The sequence below is a fragment of the Ahaetulla prasina genome, chromosome 3, assembly GCF_028640845.1.
Source record: "Ahaetulla prasina isolate Xishuangbanna chromosome 3, ASM2864084v1, whole genome shotgun sequence".
NCBI classification, from domain to species: domain Eukaryota; kingdom Metazoa; phylum Chordata; class Lepidosauria; order Squamata; family Colubridae; genus Ahaetulla; species Ahaetulla prasina.
Window position 1 is genome coordinate 140,801,377 of NC_080541.1, and position 21,195 is coordinate 140,822,571.

Consider the following 21,195-nt stretch of genomic DNA (forward strand, 5'->3'; position numbering starts at 1 on the left):
TGCTATAGCTACGTGGGTATTTATATTGTATATACACATATTCACGCTCACATAAACTCTTGTCGCATGTAATTAATTTTTTTTAGTAAATCCAATTATTCTTTCAGTCCTTATTTAAAAGACAAATTTGTTGAATGTGATAAGGTGGATTAGTGAAACAGTTATTCAATAATCGGATGTTTTTGACCTTCATTTATAGAAAGTGCATATACTGTATAACCTGGGAAAAAAAAGTATCTTAATGCCCCACAGCTAAACATGACATTTCTCTAAATCTTATGCACAACGATGAACATTTTTAATATATCTAAGACAGGGGTGAAATCTACTTACCTTTCATACCAGTTCGGAAGTACATGCGAGGACCCTTCTTTACATGTGCAGAGCGTAAAAAAATCGGGTGGGTGGGCAGAGCCTCGTATTGCCATCGCTACAAGTTTTCTGAACCACCCACCACCATAGCTGAACTAGTCCGAATTGGTAGCATTTCACCCTTGATCTAAGCGGATTTAACTTCTAGTTTTCTTTCATTTTGCTGCCTTCTTAAATCTTGCTGTTTTAAAATATACCATACTTTAATAATGTTTACTTTAATAACGTTTACTCTAATAATGTGTAATAATGTTTTCCTCACATCTTTTAATTAGTCACACACATTGGCTTGTCTCACCAAACTTGGCAATTTGTGTTAGTTTACTGCTTTTGGTTAAATGCTAAGAAGAACAGAAGCAACCTAGAGGAAAATGGAATCGAATGTAGCTTTATAAAGTGTCTTAAACAGATAGCCTATCATGCTGAAATTGTCTTTAAAAGAGTTAGAGAATGTAAACATATCTGTAGGGAATAGTCAATACAAGTCGGGAAACATATAACATACTTTATGATGATGCTTACAGAAATAATATTCTCGATAAATTCCAAGAGATCTCCCTCAATAATATATTACTTCAAAATATATTAAGAAAAATATCGCCCTTACTAAAAGAGGAGTCATACAGTTTCTTCAGGACACATAAATAACAGCATCTGAAGTAGGTGAGAGGGGAAACTAAGAGCTATAAATCAGAAAACAATTATATTTGACCCTAGCAACTGCCGTTTTGTGAGTTGTTACAGAGCAATTGAGAAATTTCATTGTCCTTTGGGAGAATCAATACCTATAAGTGACACCATGAGAGATACAATGACAACAATCCCCCCAGAATATCACTTGATTCCCTCTTTCCCTCCCTATACATATAGGGAAAGCTTGGGTATTTCCCACACCAGTTCAGGTCAGTAATTTTATGGTCACTTTCTGTATGGAATGAAATAGGTTGTTAAAACAATATTCTTTTAGGGGGGGAAAAAACTGATATATTTTGGGCAGGGTTTTATATTTTCCTTTTACTAGGATTTCAGTATTCAGATCTTACCCTAAACTCATACATATAAATGTCCCTCCTCCTTTCTTGCTGCTATACAATCTAGGAAAATTGATTTCTCATCCTAATGAATGCTTGTGAAGCACATACAGCAATTGAAAAGGGTTAAATAAAAACTGGTTATATGATTATGGAAAGTAGTCAGAATGAGTGAAGAGGCAGGAAAAGGTCAGAAGAAGAACTATTACACCAATGGCTCCCAACCTTTTGGGCACCAGGGACCAGTTCCGTGGAAAGAGGATTTTTCGCGGACTGGAGGGGGAGCGGTTTCAGGTGCTGCCTGCATCCCACAGATAGGGTTTTGCTTGTTTGCAAGGCCTGGTTTCTGACATGTAGCAGCCCAGTGCTGGTCCATGGGCTGGGGGGTGGGATGTTTCGGGACCCCTGTATTACATTGAGAAAAGTGACATTGTCCAAACTTAAATCTTCCCCATCTAATATTTGGCTATGGATGCAAAGATAAATCCTAGATTGGGGAATCTAGGATGAGTTAGTATTTTACACCAATCCTATCATCATCATCAGCAGCAGCAGCAGCAGCAGCAGCCATTCAGTTGTTTCTGACCCTTGGCCACTCTGTGGATCAGCACTCTCCATGCCCCGAAATGGGACAACTCACCACTGCCAATTCACCACGGTCAACTCACTATGCCAGCTTGTCACAGGACAAATTCGCCATGGCCAATTCGCCAAGGCAAAACTTGCCGCAGGACAATTCAACGATTTTATTTAATTATTTAAAATAATTAAATTATATTTTTTAATTTTTGTCATTCACATTTCATTTTGTCCGTGCTTTTGCATCTCTTCTTTAATGAGTCTATTTTGACATTTCTGCGACATTGTGTGACTTTTGTCCTGTGGCAAGTTGTCCCGTGGCAAGTTTGCCATGGTGAAATGTCTCATGGCGAGTTGGCTGTGGTGAATTGGCTACGGCAAATTGACTGTGACAAGCTGGCCTCTGTCTCACTCAGCCTCTTTAAGATCCACTTTGTTCATCCCGGTTTCATCCTGTATAATATCCAGCCAGCAGGTATTAGGATAGCCTCTTCTCCTTTTTCCACTGATCACTCCCAGCATGACTGACTTTTCAAGTGAGCATCTCTCATGACATGACCAAAGAATGACAGCCTCTGATTGGAGATCTTGGCTTCAAGTTATATTTTTAGTGAAGTTTGGTTTAAGACTTCTTTGTTTGTTATTTTTGCAGTCCAAGGGATGCCTGATCGTCGCCTCCAGCACCACAGTTCAAAGGCTTCTCCCAGCTGCCTTTCTCAGAGTCCAAGTTTCATAGCCATAAGTAGTACCAATGCCATCTTTTGGGTATTTAGAAAAAAAAATGAAGTTCCTCTGAAGATAAAAACGCATGTAGTCATCACAATGTGGAATACACAAACTATTCATGAAAGTTTTATCCAAGTTCACCCATTTTTTAAAAAGATTTGCTGATTAATGATCTCATACAGTTTGAACGTTGAATTTAGAAGTAATGAAGTCCCATTAGCAATAATATTCAGAACACCTATTGATACTTCTTATAGGTTGAAATTAAAGACAAGGATTTAGCTGAGTGCTGCGCATAGCTTCCCCATAGGAAGGGGATTCCTAGCTGACCCAGGAAACCATATTTCCTTTCTTGAAAAAGGAAAATCCAGTTTATCTGGATCTTGAATATGTGAGTATTATTATTTATTATTTATTATTATTTTATTTAATTTTTATACCGCCCTTCTCCCGAAGGACTCAGGGCGGTGTACAGGCAAAAGTAAAACAACACAATATACAGATTAAAATACCATTTAAAAACTTATTAAATTAGCCTGAGATTAAAAATTTTCCATACTAAAAACCCCATTTAAAATTAATAAAATTTCCCCTTAAAACTAATTTAAGCCAGCCCCGCGCGGATAAAAAGATGTGTTTTTAGTTCGCGACGAAATGTCCGGAGGTCAGGTATTTGACGTAAACCCGGGGGAAGCTCATTCCAGAGTGTGGGCGCCCCCACAGAGAAGGCCCTTCCCCTGGGGGCCGCCAGCCGGCATTGTTTGGCGGACGGCACCCTGAGAAGTCCCTCTCTATGGGAGCGTACGGGTCGGTGGGGGGCATGTGGTAGCAGCAGGCGGTCCCGTAAGGACCCAGGTCCTAAGCCATGGAGCGCTTTAAAGGTCATAACCAACACCTTAAAGTGCACTCGGAAAGCCACAGGCAGCCAGGGCAGCCTGCGCAGGATCAGTGTTACATGGGAGCTACGTGTAGCTCCTCTATAACCCGCGCAGCTGCATTCTGACTAACTGAAGCCTCCGAGCGCACTTCAAGGGAGCCCCATGTAGAGAGCATTACAGTAATCCAAGCGAGAGGTAGCGGCGCATGAGTGACCGTGCATAAGGCATCCCGATCAAGGAAGGGGCGCAACTGCCGGACCAGGCGAACCTGGTGGAAGGCCCCCCTGGAGACGGCCGTCAAATGATCTTCAAACGACAGCCAATCGTCCAGGAGGACACCTAAGTTGCGCACCCTATCCTTTGGGGCCAATAACTCGCCACCAACAGCCAGCCGCGGCTGCAGCTGACTGAATCGGGTGCCGCCATCCACAGCCACTCCGTCTTGGAGGGATTAAGCTTGAGCCTGTTTCTCCCCATCCAGACCCGTACGGCTTCCAAACACCGGGACAGCACTTCAACAACTTCATTGGGGTGGTCCGGGGTGGAAAAGTACAGCTGGGTGTCATCAGCGTACTGCTGGTATCTCACCCGAAACCACTGATGATCTCACCCAACGGTTTCATGTAGATGTTGAACAGAAGGCGAGAGAATCGACCCTGAGGACCCCACAAGTGAGGCCCCTCGCGGTCGACCTCTGCCCCCTGTCAACACCGTCTGCGACCGGTCAGAGAGATAGGAGGAGAACCACCGATATACGGTGCCTCCACTCCCAATCCCCCCAACCGGCGCAGCAAGATACCATGGTCGATGGTATCGAACGCCGCTGAGAGGTCTAATAGGACCAGGGCAGAGGAATAACCCCTGTCCCGAGCCCTCCAGAGATCATCCACCAATGCGACCAAAGCTGTCTCCGTGCTGTATCCGGGTCGGAAGCCGGACTGGAACGGGTCTAGATAGACGTCTTCATCCAGGTATTGAGGTAGCTGTCGCGCCACGGCACTCTCTTCAACCTTCGCAACAAAGCGAAGGTTGGAGACTGGACGATAATTACCCAAAACAGCTGGGTCCAGGGAGGGCTTCTTAAGGAGGGGTCTCACCACCGCCTCTTTCAAGGCGGCAGGGAAAACCCCTTCCAACAAAGAAACGTTGATAATCCTCTGGAGCCAGCCTCGTGTCACCTCCTGAGTGGCCAGTACCAGCCAGGAAGGGCACGGGTCCAGTAAACATGTCGTGCCGTGAAGCCTCCCCAACAACCTGTCCACGTCCTCGGGAGCCACAGGGTCAAACTCATCCCAAATGGACTCAACAAGACGTGCCTCCTCTCCCTCGCTTGGATCATCCCAAATTCGATCCAGACCGTCCCTCAGCTGAGCGATTTTATCGTATAGATAACCGCTAAACTCCTCGGCTCGTCCCTGCAAAGGGTCATCCCGCACCTCCTGATGTAGGAGAGAGCGGGTGACCCGAAACAGGGCGGCCGGGCGGTTATCTGCCGATGCAATGAGGGTGGGCGTGGGCGCCTCGCTTCCCTCATTGCCACTAGGTAGGTCCTAGAATAGGACCTAACTAGTGTCCGATCAGTTTCGGAGCGACTGGACCTCCAGGTGCTCTCCAGGCGTCTTCTCCGGCGTTATAAAAATTAAAAGTATAAAAATTGTGTGGCTAAAAATTATCCCTCTGATTTCTGGGTTTAGGGTGACTGGGAAAGATGGAAATAGAAGCAGCAGACCTTTGGGAAGCAAACATGTCCCTGAAGGGTCAATGACAATTCACCATGGCCTAATTGCCACAGCCAACTCACCATGGCGAACTTGCCACAGCCAACTCGCTGCAGGACAACTCACTGTGGGACAAGAGTTACACTAATATCAAAGAAAAAGTCCAAAGAAAGGATGCAAAAGAAGGGACAGAATGAAATATAAATTGCAAAAATTAAAATATTTTTAAAATTTATTTTAAATAATTAAATAGAATTGTTAAATTGTCCAGCAGCAAGTTGTCTCACTGTAAGTTGGCCACAACAAGTTGTCCCTTTCCGGTCCCTGAAAGCTAAACATTGTGTGAATTGACTGAAATTTAGCCATTCCCTCCCAAGGGAATGAACTCAAATAACTTTTAAGTCTATCACTAATTTCATTTGGTTAATACAACTGTGATTTTCCAGCTCATTTGTAACCTACAGGCATCTTCTAAATACATCAATGGGATAACAGAAAGAAACATCAATTCTACAACTCTCAGACAGTAAGCTAATAACAGTTTCTTGATCAGAGGCCTCATTCAACTGTCGAAGCCAGGAAAAATCAAAGTCTTTTCTTGCAGAATCAGGCCAATTTTATGTAATCTGGAGTTGGGGAAAATGACTTTGGCAAAATGTCCTTCTCTCCCATTCTGATATCCATCTCCTCCACTGCATGATTTTAGCTACCCACATGGCTATCTTTCTGTTATAACAATTTAATTTTACAAAGGTAGGCAATATACTGTATGAAGTATGAGGTTAAACTGTTTGGACTTAGTGGCTGGGGGATTCGGTGAATTGATGACCATAGATTTTCACGTTATATGCAGTTGATCGATACAGTCCAACATTTCAATGCAGTATTCCTCCACCTGCATTTTAACACAATTCATTATGAGTAGGAATCCATTTCTACTCAGATGACCAGAGCAATTATATGCTATACTGAAATGTCATGTGTGTCTTTAAGTGCCTTCACTGATGGACTGTGGCAGCAAAGAGTTCATAAAAATTTGTGAGAGAATATTGTTATAAATATCCTCTTGTGTTTTATCACTCATAAAACACAAGTTAGATTCATGTGACACCCATCTTTTGCTACTGTCCTCATGAATGCTTTAGAGTTTCTTGTGTCCTTTTCTCACCAATAGAAACTACATATATATACATACATACATATATATATATATATATATATATATATATATATATATATATATATATATATATATATATATATATTTGTTTTCTGAGGTTTTCACGGTGTTTGTATATAGGTCTTTGGTTGTTGGGTTTTCTCCGTGTAAAATTGGAAGTGTCTTGGCGGCGTTTGACGAAGTCTCATTCGTCATCTTCAGGCTTCAGCTTCGTGCTTCTGGGAGCAATGTGATCGCAGCTGTTTCTTCCTTTTAAAGGAAGAAACAGCTGCGATCATTGCTCCCAGAAGCACGTTGAAGCCTGAAGATGACGAATGAGACTTCATTGAAACGTCGCCAAGACACTTCCAATTTTACGCGAGAGAAAACCCGAACAACAAAGACCTATATATATATATATATATATATATATATATATATATATATATATATATATATATATATATATATATATATTTTCTGAGGTTTTCACGGTGTTTGTATGTAGGTCTTTGGTTGTTGGGTTTTCTCCGTGTAAAATTGGAAATGTCTTGGCGACGTTTCGGCGAAGTCTCATTCGTCATCTTCAGGCTTCAGCTTCATGCTTCTGGGAGCAATTTGCTCCTAGAAGCACGAAGCTGTAAACACCAGCCTGAAGATGACGAATGAGACTTCATTGAAACGTCGCCAAGACACTTCCAATTTTACGCGGGAGAGAAAACCCGAATAACCAAAGACTACATACAAACACCCGCGAAAACCTCAGAATATATGTATGTGTGTGTGTGTATGTGTGTGTGAAAGAGTATCTGTGCGAATTAGACAACTGCAGGGCATATTTCTACTCCAGTCGATTTACTGTATATTCAATTTTAAATAAACTATTCAGACATTAATGTGCTGGTTTGTTTGTTGCTCCCTGCTTTTTAAAATGTAAAGGCTGATTATCTTGGTGTTTTATTTCCTTTTCTACCAACCCAACCCCCCTCCCCCCCAGTTACTGCAATGGGAAGCTCTTGGCAATTGTTATTATTGTGCAGTGATTCCTGGAATGGCCAATAACAATGTTGCTCCTAGTGCATGGGGCATTTCTTTTAATGGAAAAAAAAAAGCCAGGCCCTTAGTTCCTCTGGTATGTTTTCAGAAATAACTTGGTTATCGTTACAGCAAGGAAAAAAACTATATGCATATAATGCCTGCTGGGGTGTGTGTGGAAGAGTGTGTTTAATTTTGTTTCCGCCACCTCATTTATGAAATGATTGATTGAATCTGATCGAAACCCAGGATCCTCATCACTAAGCTATCCTAACTCTTTTTCCAAGCTTCTGAACAAGTGCAGATAGTCCTCGACTTATGAGCCCCACATTTCTGTTGCTAAGCAAAACAGACGTTAAGTCAGTTTTTTGCCCCATTTTATGAACTTTCTTGCCACTGGTTGTTAAATGAATCACTGCAGGTTGCTCAATTAATAATGTGATTGTTAAGTGAATCTGGCTTCCCCATCGGCTTCGCATGTCAGAAGGGCACAAAAAGTGATCACATGACCCCGGGAAACTGCAATGGTCATAAATATGAACTAGTTGCCAAGCATCTGAATTTTGATCATGTGACCATGGGAAGCTGCAATGGTTAGAAGTGTGAAAAACAGTCATAAGTCCCTTTTTTAGTGTTGTAACTTCCGATGGTCATTAAATGAACTGTGGTAAGTTGAGGTCTATCTGTATTGCTACCCAGATGGCTCTGTTCACAGAAGTCTAATTGGAAACCGTATGAGATGCCCATTACCATTGTGATTTTATTTTTGTGTGGCTCCTATTTTATATGCTTTCTAAGGGAAAATAGTTTCATAGCAACGGCACAGAAATATTTTAATAATTAAATTGCTTCCTTTCCATTTTCTCATCAAGAGATGTAAAATAAGCCTGGGTGGATGTCATGCTTAGGAAAAGAAATCTTCTCTGCTGTTTCTAGAATTGTACAATGCTCAAAATGAAGCCAAAGAGAGATACTTAGACTGTCTCTTAACAACTTGAGCCTGGAAGGCCATAAGGTGGGTAGTTGGCAGGCTCACCCTAACATTTTATGTTGAGTTCCAAGATAGGAAAGGATCGTTGAACAGAATTTCAAATTTTATTTAGCTGAATCAATCAATCAATCAGAATACAGCTGGAAGGGACCTTGGAGGTCTTCTAGTCCAACCATTTGCTGAAGCAGGAGACCCTATATCATTTAAATAGGTGGTTGTTCATTCTTTTCTTAAAAACCTCCAGTGATGACGCCCCTACAACTTCGGAAGGCAAGCTGTCCCACTGGTTGATTGTCCTCACTCTTAGGAAGTTTCTTCTTAATTCCCAGTTGCTTTTCTCCTTTGAATGTTTGTACCATCATTTCTGTTATATGTGGAGAGTATCCATGGACAAAAGAAATGGGACATATCCAGTGGTGAAGTGTAAAATTTGTTACTACCGGTTCTGTGGGCATGGCTTGGTGGTGGTGGTAATATGACTGGGTGGGCGTGGCCAACTTTTTTTTTTTACTTTTAAAAGCATTTTTTCTACCTCTTTGGCTGAAAAAATGCTTTTAAAAGGCTCTGAGGATCCCAGCTGAGTTGCCTGATCGTCAGAGGCTTTTCTTTTCTTTTAAAAGCATTTTTTTTGCCTTTAAAAGAAAAAAAAGCCTCTGACGATCAGGCAACTCAGCTGAGATCGCCAGAGCCTTTTAAAAGCATTTTTTACAACCTCTTTGGCCGAAGAGGTTGTAGAAAAAGTGCTTTTAAAAGGCTCTGACAATCCCAGCTGAGCTGCGCGATCATCAGAAGCTTTTTTTTACTTTTAAAAGCATTTTTTTGGTCGAAGAAATAATGCTTTTAAAAGTAAAAAAAAAACCTCTGATGATCGCGCGGCTCAGCTGGGCATTGGGGGGGCAGGGGTTTTTGCTACCAGTTCTCCGAACCACCTGCCGCCATCGCTACCGAATCGAGTGATCTGGTCCAAACCGGGAGCATTTCACTCCTGGACATATCTTTCTCACAATATTTTCCTTCTCCGAGAGAGTATAATGAGGTATGAGATAGTAGAGCTGGAACTATCATGCTTGGTCTCCTATATATTGTGGTTGTGATCCCATGTTGTACTAATTGTGCATTATCTTCCCATAGGATTCCCAGTACAAAAATGGCAGTAGTTACAATCTGAAGTGGTATCAGGGAATGAAATGTGTAGCTCCGAAGACTGAGACAGAGTATCATCTTTCTTTTGCATGGACTTTTTTTTAGTTTATTTTCTGTTTCCTCACTTCCATATGGCTGTCATACATCCATACATGCCCTGGTGGCACAGTGCTAAAATGTAGTATTGCAGGCAAACTCTGCCCATAGCCTGAAGTTCAATCCTGATGGGCACCAAGGTTGACTCAGTCTTCCATCCTTCAGAGGTCATTAAAATGAGGGCCCAAATTGTTGGGGGCAATATGGCCTACTGAGCATGTCCAAGATGGCGCCGCCCTGCTGATCGGGGGAGCGGCAGTGGGCCTTTTCGGGCCCTGTCCGGTTCTGGGGGGGCCTTGGTGACATCTTGGGCCCCCGGACCTGATGGAGGAGCATCCAGTCACCCGGAGGAGGGGTGACTTGGCGCAGGACGACTCCGGGGGGCGTTGGGAGGAGCCCCGGAGCGTCCTGCTGCAGCGGTGGTCATGGCGGCTGGCCGAGCGGCTTGCCGGCTTGCCGGGCGGCCGCGGCTTGCCGCCGGCCTTTTGCGGCGGTCTGGCGGCGGCGGCGGCGGCGGCAGCGACGGCGACGGGGGGTCTCTGATGTTCAGGGCCCCCTTGGACCCCGCCCGTGGGAGGAAGCAGTGGCGGCCCTGGCAGTTAGCCGGGCGGCTTGCTGGGCGGCCTGCGGCTTGCCGGGCTGCCGCCGGCCTTTTTTCGGCGGTCTGGTGGCGGCGGCGGCGGGGGCCTTTGACATCTTGGGCCCCCTTAGATCCCCCGCCCTGATGGAGGAGGCTTCAGTCGTGGAGGACTTGGCGCAGGACGACTCCGGGGGGCGTTGGGAGGAGCCCCGGAGCGTCCTGCTGCAGCGGTGGTCATGGCGGCTGGCCGAGCGGCTTGCCGGCTTGCCGGGCGGCCGCGGCTTGCCGCCGGCCTTTTTCGGCGGTCTGGCGGCAGCGGCGGCGGCGGCGGCGACGGGGGGTCTCTGATGTTCAGGGCCCCCTTGGACCCCGCCCGTGGGAGGAAGCAGTGGCGGCCCTGGCAGTTAGCCGGGCGGCTTGCTGGGCGGCCTGCGGCTTGCCGGGCTGCCGCCGGCCTTTTTTCGGCGGTCTGGCGGCGGCGGCGGCGGCGGCGGGGGCCTTTGACATCTTGGGCCCCCTTAGATCCCCCGCCCTGATGGAGGAGGCTTCAGTCGTGGAGGACTTGGCGCAGGACGACTCCGGGGGGCGTTGGGAGGACCCCCGGGGCGCCCTCCTGCAGCGGTGGTCATGGCGGCTGGCCGAGCGGCTTGCCGGCTTGCCGGGCGGCCGCGGCTTGCCGCCGGCCTTTTTCGGCGGTCTGGCGGCGGCGGCGGCGGCGGCGGCGGCGGGGGGGCTCTGGTGTTCAGGGCCCCCCTGGGCCCCGCCCCTGGGAGGGAGCAGGGGCGGGCCTGGCAGTTAGCCGGGCGGCTTGCTGGGCGGCCTGCGGCTTGCGGGCTGCCGCCGGCCTTTTCGGCGGTCTGGCGGCGGGGGCCTTTGACATCTTGGGCCCCCTTAGATCCCCCGCCCTGATGGAGGAGGCTTCAGTCGTGGAGGACTTGGCGCAGGGCGGCTCCGGGGGGCGTTGGGGGGGGCCCCGGAGCGTCCTGCCGCAGCGGTGGTCATGGCGGCTGGCGGCGGCTTGCCGGCTTGCCGGGCGGCGCGCTTGCCGCCGCCTTTTCGCGGTCTGGCGGCAGCGGCGGCGGCGGCGGCGGCGGGGGGTCTCTGATGTTCAGGGCCCCCTTGGACCCCGCCCGTGGGAGGAAGCAGTGGCGGCCCTGGCAGTTAGCCGGGCGGCTTGCTGGGCGGCCTGCGGCTTGCCGGGCTGCCGCCGGCCTTTTTTCGGCGGTCTGGCGGCGGCGGGGGCCTTTGACATCTTGGGCCCCCTTAGATCCCCCGCCCTGATGGAGGAGGCTTCAGTCGTGGAGGAAGATGGATGACGGGTGACTTCAGGGGCGAGGGGAGGAGCCCCGGAGCCCCGGAGGAGGAGTTGTGCCCAGTGGAGATCTGGAGGGCCTACCGGGCCCCCGTCGGCCTTTGTTGGTTTTCTGGCGGCCCGGCGGCGGTGGCGGCCTGGCTTTTTCGTCTGGCGCTGGCGTCGGTGGAGTGACTGGCGTCCCTTCCTAGTTGGGGGGGGATGTCGGTGGCCTCATGCGGCGGCGATGGGACGCTTTTGGTGACGACGGGCGGAGGTGGCCGGTGGCGGCGGCCTACCTCGGCGCTTCAAGGTGGCGGACGGCCTGTTTAACATCTTTACCATCGGTCCGCCCCCCCTCTCCTTCTTCCTTAGTTCACCCCTGACTATTTATAGGGGGGTGGCGAACTGACTGAATGAATGGTTTTGTTTTCTACCCCACGAGGATCACTATTGACTGCTTCCCATCAGGACTGACTGACAGACCGGTTGTGGTCACTGTATCATCTGTTACCATCTTGACCGGCCCAGGATGGGCCTCCTGCCGGACTTCCTTGGTGATGCGAACGTTTACGGCGGCTGACCTTCTTGCCCTGCGAGACGCCCCTCTCTCGCGGGTTTGGCCCTCCATACTATCGAGGGCCCACCTTGAGGACGGGCTTTGGAGCCCCGAGAGGTGGCATGCTAAAAATAGGAGGCTTAGGGGCTTTTTAATTAGTTGTTTTAAGAAATTTTTTAAGGGGAGTTTTAATGGGGATTTTAAGGGTTGGGAGGGAGGGATTGACGGGTAGGGAAAGAACCCGTCGGGAGGGGTGGGAGGGTTAGGGCGGGTATTGGGAGTAGCCCGCGGGTGGGAGCCAGTCCTTGCGCGCTCGTGGCGGTTCAGTAATGGGTTGGAGGTTATAGGGGATTACGTTCCTTTTGGTGAGGTGGTTCCATTTGCAGTAAGTGGGAGGGGCAGATATGGCGGAAGGGGGACCGTGTCGTTCTGGGGGCGCGCTCGATGTCTGCAGGCGATCGCGCCCGATCCCCTCCTTCTCCCGTTCCCGGATGGTCAAGACCCTCAGAGCCTGGGCCTTCGTCTGATGTTATGCAACGCACGGTCCGTGGCCAATAAGGCCCCCCTAATACATGATCAGATTCAGGGGGGTGCCGCGGATATTATAGGCGTTACGGAGACCTGGTTGGGCACTGAAGGGGGCGTGCCCCTGGTCGAGATGTGCCCACCGGGTTTCCGTGCATTCCATCAGCCGAGGGCCCAGGGTAGGGGTGGCGGTTGTTATTAAAGAGAGTCTAGAGCCGAGGGAGACCACTGTACCTCAGATTGCCGGGTGTGAATCCCTCTTTGTGAGGTGGGGTCATAGGTGTCAGATGGGCTTGCTGGTCACGTACCTGGCTCCTTGCTGCGTGACAGCCGCCCTGCCCGAGCTCCTGGAGGTGCTGGCCGGGGTGGCAGTTGAGACCCCCAGACTTTTAGTCATGGGGGACTTTAACTTGCCATCGTCCGGCTCGTCATCGACGGCAGCTCGGGAGTTCATGGCTTCCATGACGGCCTTGGACCTGACCCAAGTAGTTGATGGCCCTACTCACATTGGGGGTGGCACTCTGGACCTGATTTTTGTCTCTGGTCAGTGGTTGAGAGATCTGGACTTAAAGGAAATAGTCATTGAACCTTTGTCATGGTCAGATCACTCTCTTCTTCTCCTGGACTTTCTGACCGCCATTCACCACCGCAGGGAGACGGAGCCGATACGTTGGTTCCGTCCCAGGCGCCTGATGGACCCGGATGGGTTCCGGACGGAGCTTGGGCCATTTCCTGGGGGTCTGGCTCACGGGTCGGTTGAGGAACTTGTTGCGGCCTGGGAACGGGCCGCGGCGGGGCCTTAGACCGTGTCGTGCCTTTGCGGCCTCTGACCCGGCGCAGGTCCCAACCGGCTCCTTGGTTCTCCGAGGAGCTGAGAGGGATGAAGCGCCGGAGAAGATGCCTAGAGAGTTCCTGGAGGTCTAGCCGTTCGGAAGCTGATCGGACACTAGTGATGTCCTATACTAGGACTTACCTAGTGGCATTGAGGGAAGCGAGGCGTAGCTACGCCTCCTCCCTCATTGCATCGGCAGATAACCGCCCAGCCGCCCCGTTTCCGGTGACTCGCTCCCACCTACACCAGGGGGAGCGGGATGACCCGTTGCAGGGACGTGCTGAGGAGTTTAACGGTTATCTATACGATAAAATCGTTCAGCTTCGGGATGGTCTGGACCAAGATTGCGGTGACGCGGGTGAGATGTTCAAGGGTGGTCTTGGCGATATTGTCTGGGATGAGTTTGACCCTGTGGCTCCCGAGGACATGGACAGGTTGTTGGGTAGGCTGAATGCCACCACGTGTTTACTGGACCCGTGCCCCTCCTGGCTGGTGCTGGCCACTCGGGAGGTGACACGAGGCTGGCTCCAGGCGATTACGATCGCTTCTTTGGTGGAGGGCGTCTTCCCGGCCGCCTTGTAAGAGGCGGTGGTGAGGGCCCTCCTTAAAGCCTTCCTGGACCCGGCTGTTTTAGGTAATTATCGTCCGGTCTCCAACCCGCCGCGGCGAAGGTTGTAGAGAGTATGGTGGCATATCAGTTTCCCTTACACCTGGAGGAAACTGTCTATCTAGACCCGTTCCAGTCCGGTTTCCGGCCCGGTTACAGCACGGAGACGGCTTTGGTCGCGTTGGTGGATGATCTCTGGAGGGCCAGGGATAGGGGTTGTTCCTCTGCCCTGGTCCTATTAGACCTCTCAGCGGCTTTCGATACCATCGACCATGGTATCCTGCTGCGCCGGTTGGAGGGATTGGGAGTGGGAGGCACCGTTTATCGGTGGTTCTCCTCCTATCTCTCCGACCGGTCGCAGTCGGTGTTGACGGGGGGGCAGAGGCCGGCCCCGAGGCGCCCCACTTGTGGGGTGCCGCAGGGGTCGATCCTCTCGCCCCTACTGTTTAACATCTACATGAAGCCGCTGGGTGAGATCATCAGTGGTTTCGGTGTGAAGTACCAGCTGTATGCGGATGACACCCAGCTGTACTTTTCTACACCGGACCACCCCAACGGCTATTGAAGTGCTGTCCCGGTGTCTGGAGGCCGTGCGGGTCTGGATGGGGAGAAACAGGCTCAAGCTCAATCCCGCCAAGACAGAGTGGCTGTGGATGCGGCATCCCGGTACAGTCAGCTAAATCCGCGGCTGACCATCGGTGGCGAGTCAGTGGCCCCGATGGAGGGTTCGCAACTTAGGCGCCCTCCTGGATGAGCGGCTGTCTCTAGAAGATCATTTGACGGCCGTCTCCAGGAGAGCGTTTACCAGGTTCGCCTGGTACGCCAGTTGCGCCTTTCTGGACCGGGATGCCCTATGCACGGTCACCACGCACTCGTGACGTCTCGCCTGGATTACTGCAATGCTCTCTACATGGGGCTCCCTTGAAGGGCATCCGGAGGCTACAGTTAGTCCAGAATGCGGCTGCGCGGGTGATAGACGGAGCCCCTCGTGGCTCCCGCATGACACCCATCCTGCGCAGACTGCACTGGCTACCTGTGGCCTTCCGGGTGCGCTTCAAGGTTCTGGTGACCACCTTTAAAGCGCTCCATGGCATTGGGCCGGGTTATTTACGGGACCGCCTACTGCTACCGAATACCTCTCACCGACCCGTGCGCTCTCATAGAGAGGGTCTCCTCAGGGTGCCGTCAGCGAGGCAATGTCGTCTGGCGACGCCCAGGGGAAGGGCCTTCTCTGTGGGGGCTCCCACCCTCTGGAACGAACTACCCCCCGGACTTCGCCAGCTTTCGGACCTTCGGACCTTCCGCCGCGGGCTTAAAACATACCTATTTAATTGTGCAGGACTGAGCTAGATTTTAAATGTATGGGTTTTAATTGGGTTTTGTTTTTATATTTTAATAACGGGCTTTAGAATCAGTTTTTTAATTGTTTTATATTGTATTTATGTATTATGTATTTTTAAGTGCCTGTAAACCGCCCTGAGTCCTTCGGGAGATAGGGCGGTATATAAATATGATTAATAAATAAATATGCGGACTCTATAAATTGTTTAGAGAGGGCTGTAAAGCACTATGAAGTGGTATATAAGTCTAAGTACTGTTGTTATTGCTACATACACCAAAGAGATTTACTAAAGTTGTAGATTAATTTTTGTATGACATTACCTTCCCTCTGCCTAAAGTAAAAAGAGTAGCAGGTGTTGAAAGCAATAGATCCAAGCCAGGGCAATTACTGCAGGACTGAACTTGCCTTAGGAATGTTGGCTCAGAAATGGCTATTTGCAAAACAAATTCTAATTTAAATCTTAGTAGGAAACCGAGAATTAAAAATAGGTATCACTGCCATGGCATTTCTAGCAGAATCAGACAGTGGCAACATTTAAGGAGTCACTTGCTTGAAGAATATAAAGCATTTATATGTGCCAAAGGCAAATAATAATAATAATCTGTATTTCAATCTTCAAATGTGCAGCCCAATGCATAAAATAGAAGTTTCCCTGCCAAAGCTCATCAAGATTTCAGCCCTTATACTTTCCAGCAAATTGTTCTAGTATCCTAAATTGCTTTTAAGAGAGGTTAAAGAGATTAAAATAAATTTGGCATTCTCCATGATATGCATATACCTCATAGCACAGTCCCTCCCACTCCCCCAAGGCTAAATTTGTTACTCCTTTCATGTTTGCTATTAAAAGCTCATTTTGTCTTCCATCTCTGTTCCCATCTGGACAAGGTTAAAGTTAAGGATGCCAAAATGGGAAGAAAGATTTCTCAACTAGATCTTCTGCCATGATGTGAGTTTTCCAACCCAAAAACATACTTTTGGAAATTTCTGCTGTCTCTGAAGAGATTAAATAATATATTACTTTATGAAGCACCTAGTCATTTTTCTTCCTTAACTAGGGATCAGTTGAAAAGATTGTTTTTAGAACAGTCAAAAATCATGGAGGTACCATAGAAGGTTGTGGAGGTTAAATAACTTGGTGAGAAGCACAATCCCAGTAAATAAGGTTCCAAATGAAGGGAAAATATGCAGCTCCGTGTTGAACTATTGGGGGTTGAACCATCCATGCTGGTAATTGTTTATGGTAGCTTGCCCTGCCTGCTTGGATGGGATGTGGTTTCTTCCTTGATGGCTTCATAATTAGGCTATTATTTTCCCCCCCTAATCATTTATCTTGTGTTTCTTGCTGGTATCAGTATTGGTTGCTAGGGAGAATGTGCACTAAAGCCTTTGTCCTTTGATTATTCTCTTTAAATGGTATGTAGATAGACTTCATTTCAATATTCAATATGTCTATTCACGGCTGAAGTTTCAGGAATTCTCTAGCTGTTTTGAATTTGGCTTCAGCTAAAATGTCAATCCTTTCCCAGTTGAAATAGTACTGAATTTGTCTCCTGTGTGTGTTGAAATAATCAAGAAAATTTCATTCTCTTCTGACTCTTAGCTAATATTCATGGATACATCTGCCAATCTTTTACTTGTCTGTCCTACCCTGTGCCTATTATAGTCTTTATAGTGTATACCATATTTTGTGGTAATTAATTCCATCAATTAATATTCACTATGTGAAAAATTGATTTTTTTTTTGTATGTCTGTTTTAAATCTTCTTATACTAAACTTCACTGTTTCTATACTAAACTTCTAGAGTTTCTAGAAAAGAGAAAAAAAACTTCTTGCCATTCTCTTCTTCTATGCCATGTTGATATATTCTTCAGCCAAGTAGGTGTATATAGTACTGACTTTGGTTTTCTTTCTTTAGTATCATTTAAAAAAAAAAACTTATTTCACTTATTATAATTAACTCCAAAATATTATTACAGAAAACCTTGAGGCTCATATCTCTTTATCTGTAAGTCTTATTAAGAACTTAGCTGCTCTATATCGAAGGTCCCCAAACTTTTTGATTCTGTGGACTAGTGGCTGCTTTGCGGGGGTTCAGTGGCGAGGGAATGGTTTTGCACACACAACCTAAACCCTGAACATGCACAAATGAAGCTTTGTGCACTTGCCTGCCGCTTTGGTGGCCCAGTTCCCAATGAGCTGTAGCCCAGTAGCACTCCCCGGTCCTGGAATTGTGGAGCCCTGCTCTATATAATAACAATAGCAATACAGTTATTAATTCAAAACCCACAAGATCACAAACTTAAAGAGGCTATAAGAATATTACAGAGTCAATTTAATATGTTAATGGCAGACCAGGTGGCAACGAATATACAATATGCTAAACATAATACCTTCTGTAATGCAAATAAACCTGGGAGACGGCTGGCATATAACTTAAGGAAAAAACAGAAAGCATGTGTTATACAAAAAATAGAATATAAAGGTAAAGAGATATATCAACAGGATAAAATTAAAAAGGCCTTCTCAGAATTTTACACTACTCTATATGCAAAAGATAAAATATCGAATAGGGACATTTATGATTATTTGAAAGATTATAAGGTTAATACTCTAACATTAGAACAAAGGGAGGAGCTGAATCGGCCGATAGCTACTGGAGAAATAGTGGAGGCAATTAAACAATTAAAAATGGGGAAAACCCCCGGTACAGATGGTCTTACAGCAAGTTATTATAAAAAACTACAGGATGAAATACTAGGCCCACTTAAAGAATTATTTAATCAGATACAACTAGGAGGGGGAATACCCCCGTCATGGAAAACATCTTTTATTTCACTGATACCAAAAGAGGAGCAAGATTGCTCTAAACCTGGTAATTACAGGCCGATCTCACTTTTAAATAATGATTATAAGATTTTTGTTAAAATAATAGCAAATAGATTAATGTTAGTTTTACAACAAAGAATTCATACTGATCAATCTGGTTTTATAAAAGGGAGGCAGATGAGGAATAATGTTAGACAGATTATTAATATATTGGAATATTTGGAAAAGAAGAATACTTCAGCAGCACTTATTTTTTTGGATGCGGAGAAGGCCTTTGATCGATTGCATTGGGATTTTTTATTTAAATTAATAGAGAAAATGCAATTTGGAGATTGTTTTGTTAGAATAATTAAAGCGATTTATGGAGAGCAAACAGCTCAGATTATAATAAATGGTAGTTTGACAGAAGTTATTAAGATTGCGAAAGGAATGAGACAGGGATGTCCTTTAGCACCACTATTGTTTGTTTTGACTCTGGAACCATTATTGGATAAAATACAAGAGTTAACGAAAATAGAGGGAATTAAAATTAGACAATATGAGTACAAAGTTAGAGCTTTTGCAGACGATGTAGTGGTTACCTTAACAAATCCTATAAATTCAAGTAGATCTTTGTTGGAAACAATTGATAAATATGGAAAGGTATCAGGATTTAAAATAAATCAGAATAAAACAAAAGTGATAATCAAAAATATGTCTATACAACAGAAACAAAAACTAGAGGAAATAACAGGATTTGAGGTGGTAAAAAAGGTTAAATACTTAGGGGTTTATATTAGCTCATCGAACAAGAAACTTTATAAGAATAATTATGACTTGCTATGGCAAAAAGTTCAGAATGATATGAGTGTCTGGAAAAAATTGCAGTTGTCGCTATTGGGGAGGATTGCGGCTATCAAAATGAATGTGTTACCTAGATTTTTGTTTCTGTTCCAGATGATACCAATAATTAAGAAAGATAAAAATTTGGAGGATTGGCAGATTGGGATTAATAAATTTATATGGCAAGGTAAAAAGGCGAGGGTTAAAATGAAAATAATTCAGGACTCACGGGAAAGAGGTGGCTTAAAAATGCCTAATTTTAAACTATATTATGAAGCAGTAGCCCTTTCAGTAATAAGTGACTGGTTTAATTTAACGGAGGAAAGAATTTTGAACATAGAAGGTTATGACTTGTTATATGGATGGCATGCATATTTATTTTATGAAAAAAAAGTGGATAGGGCTCTTAAGAATCATGTGTTGAGAAGTGCTCTTTTGCGGGTCTGGAAAAAATATTCTTATAAACTAGACTATAAGATTCCTATATGGGCGAGCCCCAGACATGCAATAGATAGGCTGTGGATGCCGGCATCTCGGTACAGTCAGCTGAGTCCTCGGCTGACTGTTGGGGGCGAGTCATTGGCCCCGATGGAAGGCGTCCTCCTGGATGAACGGCTGTCTTTTGAAGATCATTTGACGGCCGTCTCCAGGAGAGCTTTTTACCAGGTTCGCCTGGTGCGCCAGTTGCGCCCCTTTCTAGACTGGGATGCCCTATGCACGGTCACTCACGCCCTCGTGACGTCTTGCTTGGATTACTGCAATGCTCTCTACATGGGGCTCCCCTTGAAGGGCATCCGGAGGCTGCAGTTAGTTCAGAATGCGGCTGCGCGGGTTATAGAGGGAGCCCCTCGTGGCTCCCGTATGACACCAATCCTGCGCAGGCTGCACTGGCTACCTGTGGCCTTCCGGGTGCGCTTCAAGGTTTTGGTAACCACCTTCAAAGCGCTCCATGGCATAGGGCCGGGTTATTTACGGGACTGCCTACTGCTACCGGATACCTCTCACCGACCCGTGCGCTCTCACAGAGAGGGACTCCTCAGGGTGCCGTCAGCTAGGCAGTGTCGTCTGGCGACGCCCAGGGGAAGGGCCTTCTCTGTGGGGGCTCCCACCCTCTGGAACGAACTCCCCCCAGGACTCCGTCAACTTCCGGACCTCCGTACCTTCCGTCGCGAGCTCAAGACACATTTATTCATCTGTGCAGGACTGGCTTAGATTTTAAATTTATAGGGGTTTTAAATTGGTTTTAATATTTATATTTCTATTTTTAATAATTGGGCATTAGAATAAGTTTTTTAATGTTTATTTTAATTTGTATATAAGTGTTTTATATGCCTGTGAACCGCCCTGAGTCCTTCGGGAGATAGGGCGGTATACAAATATGAATAATAAATAAATAAAAAATAAATAAAATAGAGAATATAAATATAGAACAGAAACATGAAATGATTGCTTATAAAGAACTTTTGTATGCTGAAGGAGGTAGATTGCAATTCAAATCATTACAGGTATTAAATGAAGAAGGGAGGAATTATACTTGGTTTCAATATGGGCAACTAAGTGCTAGATGGAAAGAAGATCAAAAAATTGGTATAATGCAAAGGGAGGAAAATTTAATAAAGCAAATTAGAAATCAGACCCAGGAGCATATAAAGAGATTGTATAATGTGTTGCTTGAAATAGATTCAGAAAAGGATTTGGTAAAGGACTGTATGATAAAATGGGCACAGAATATTCAGGAACCAATAATGTTGGAAACATGGGAGAAAATATGGGTTAGAAATGTTAAGTTTACATAAGCACAGAATTTAAGGGAAAATTTTTATAAGATGTTTTATAAATGGCACTTAGATCCCAAAAAATTATCATGTATGTATCCTGATATCCAAGCGAAATGTTGGAGGTGTGACTGTGATGACGCTACATATTTTCATATTTGGTGGACTTGCAAGAAAATTAAGGCCTTTTGGATAAGAATTTGGTGGATTATTCAAAATGTACTGAAGAAGAAGATAAAGTTCCTGCCGCAATTTTTCCTTTTGGGAATTATAACGGATTGTACAGGGATTGAGACTAAATTGATTC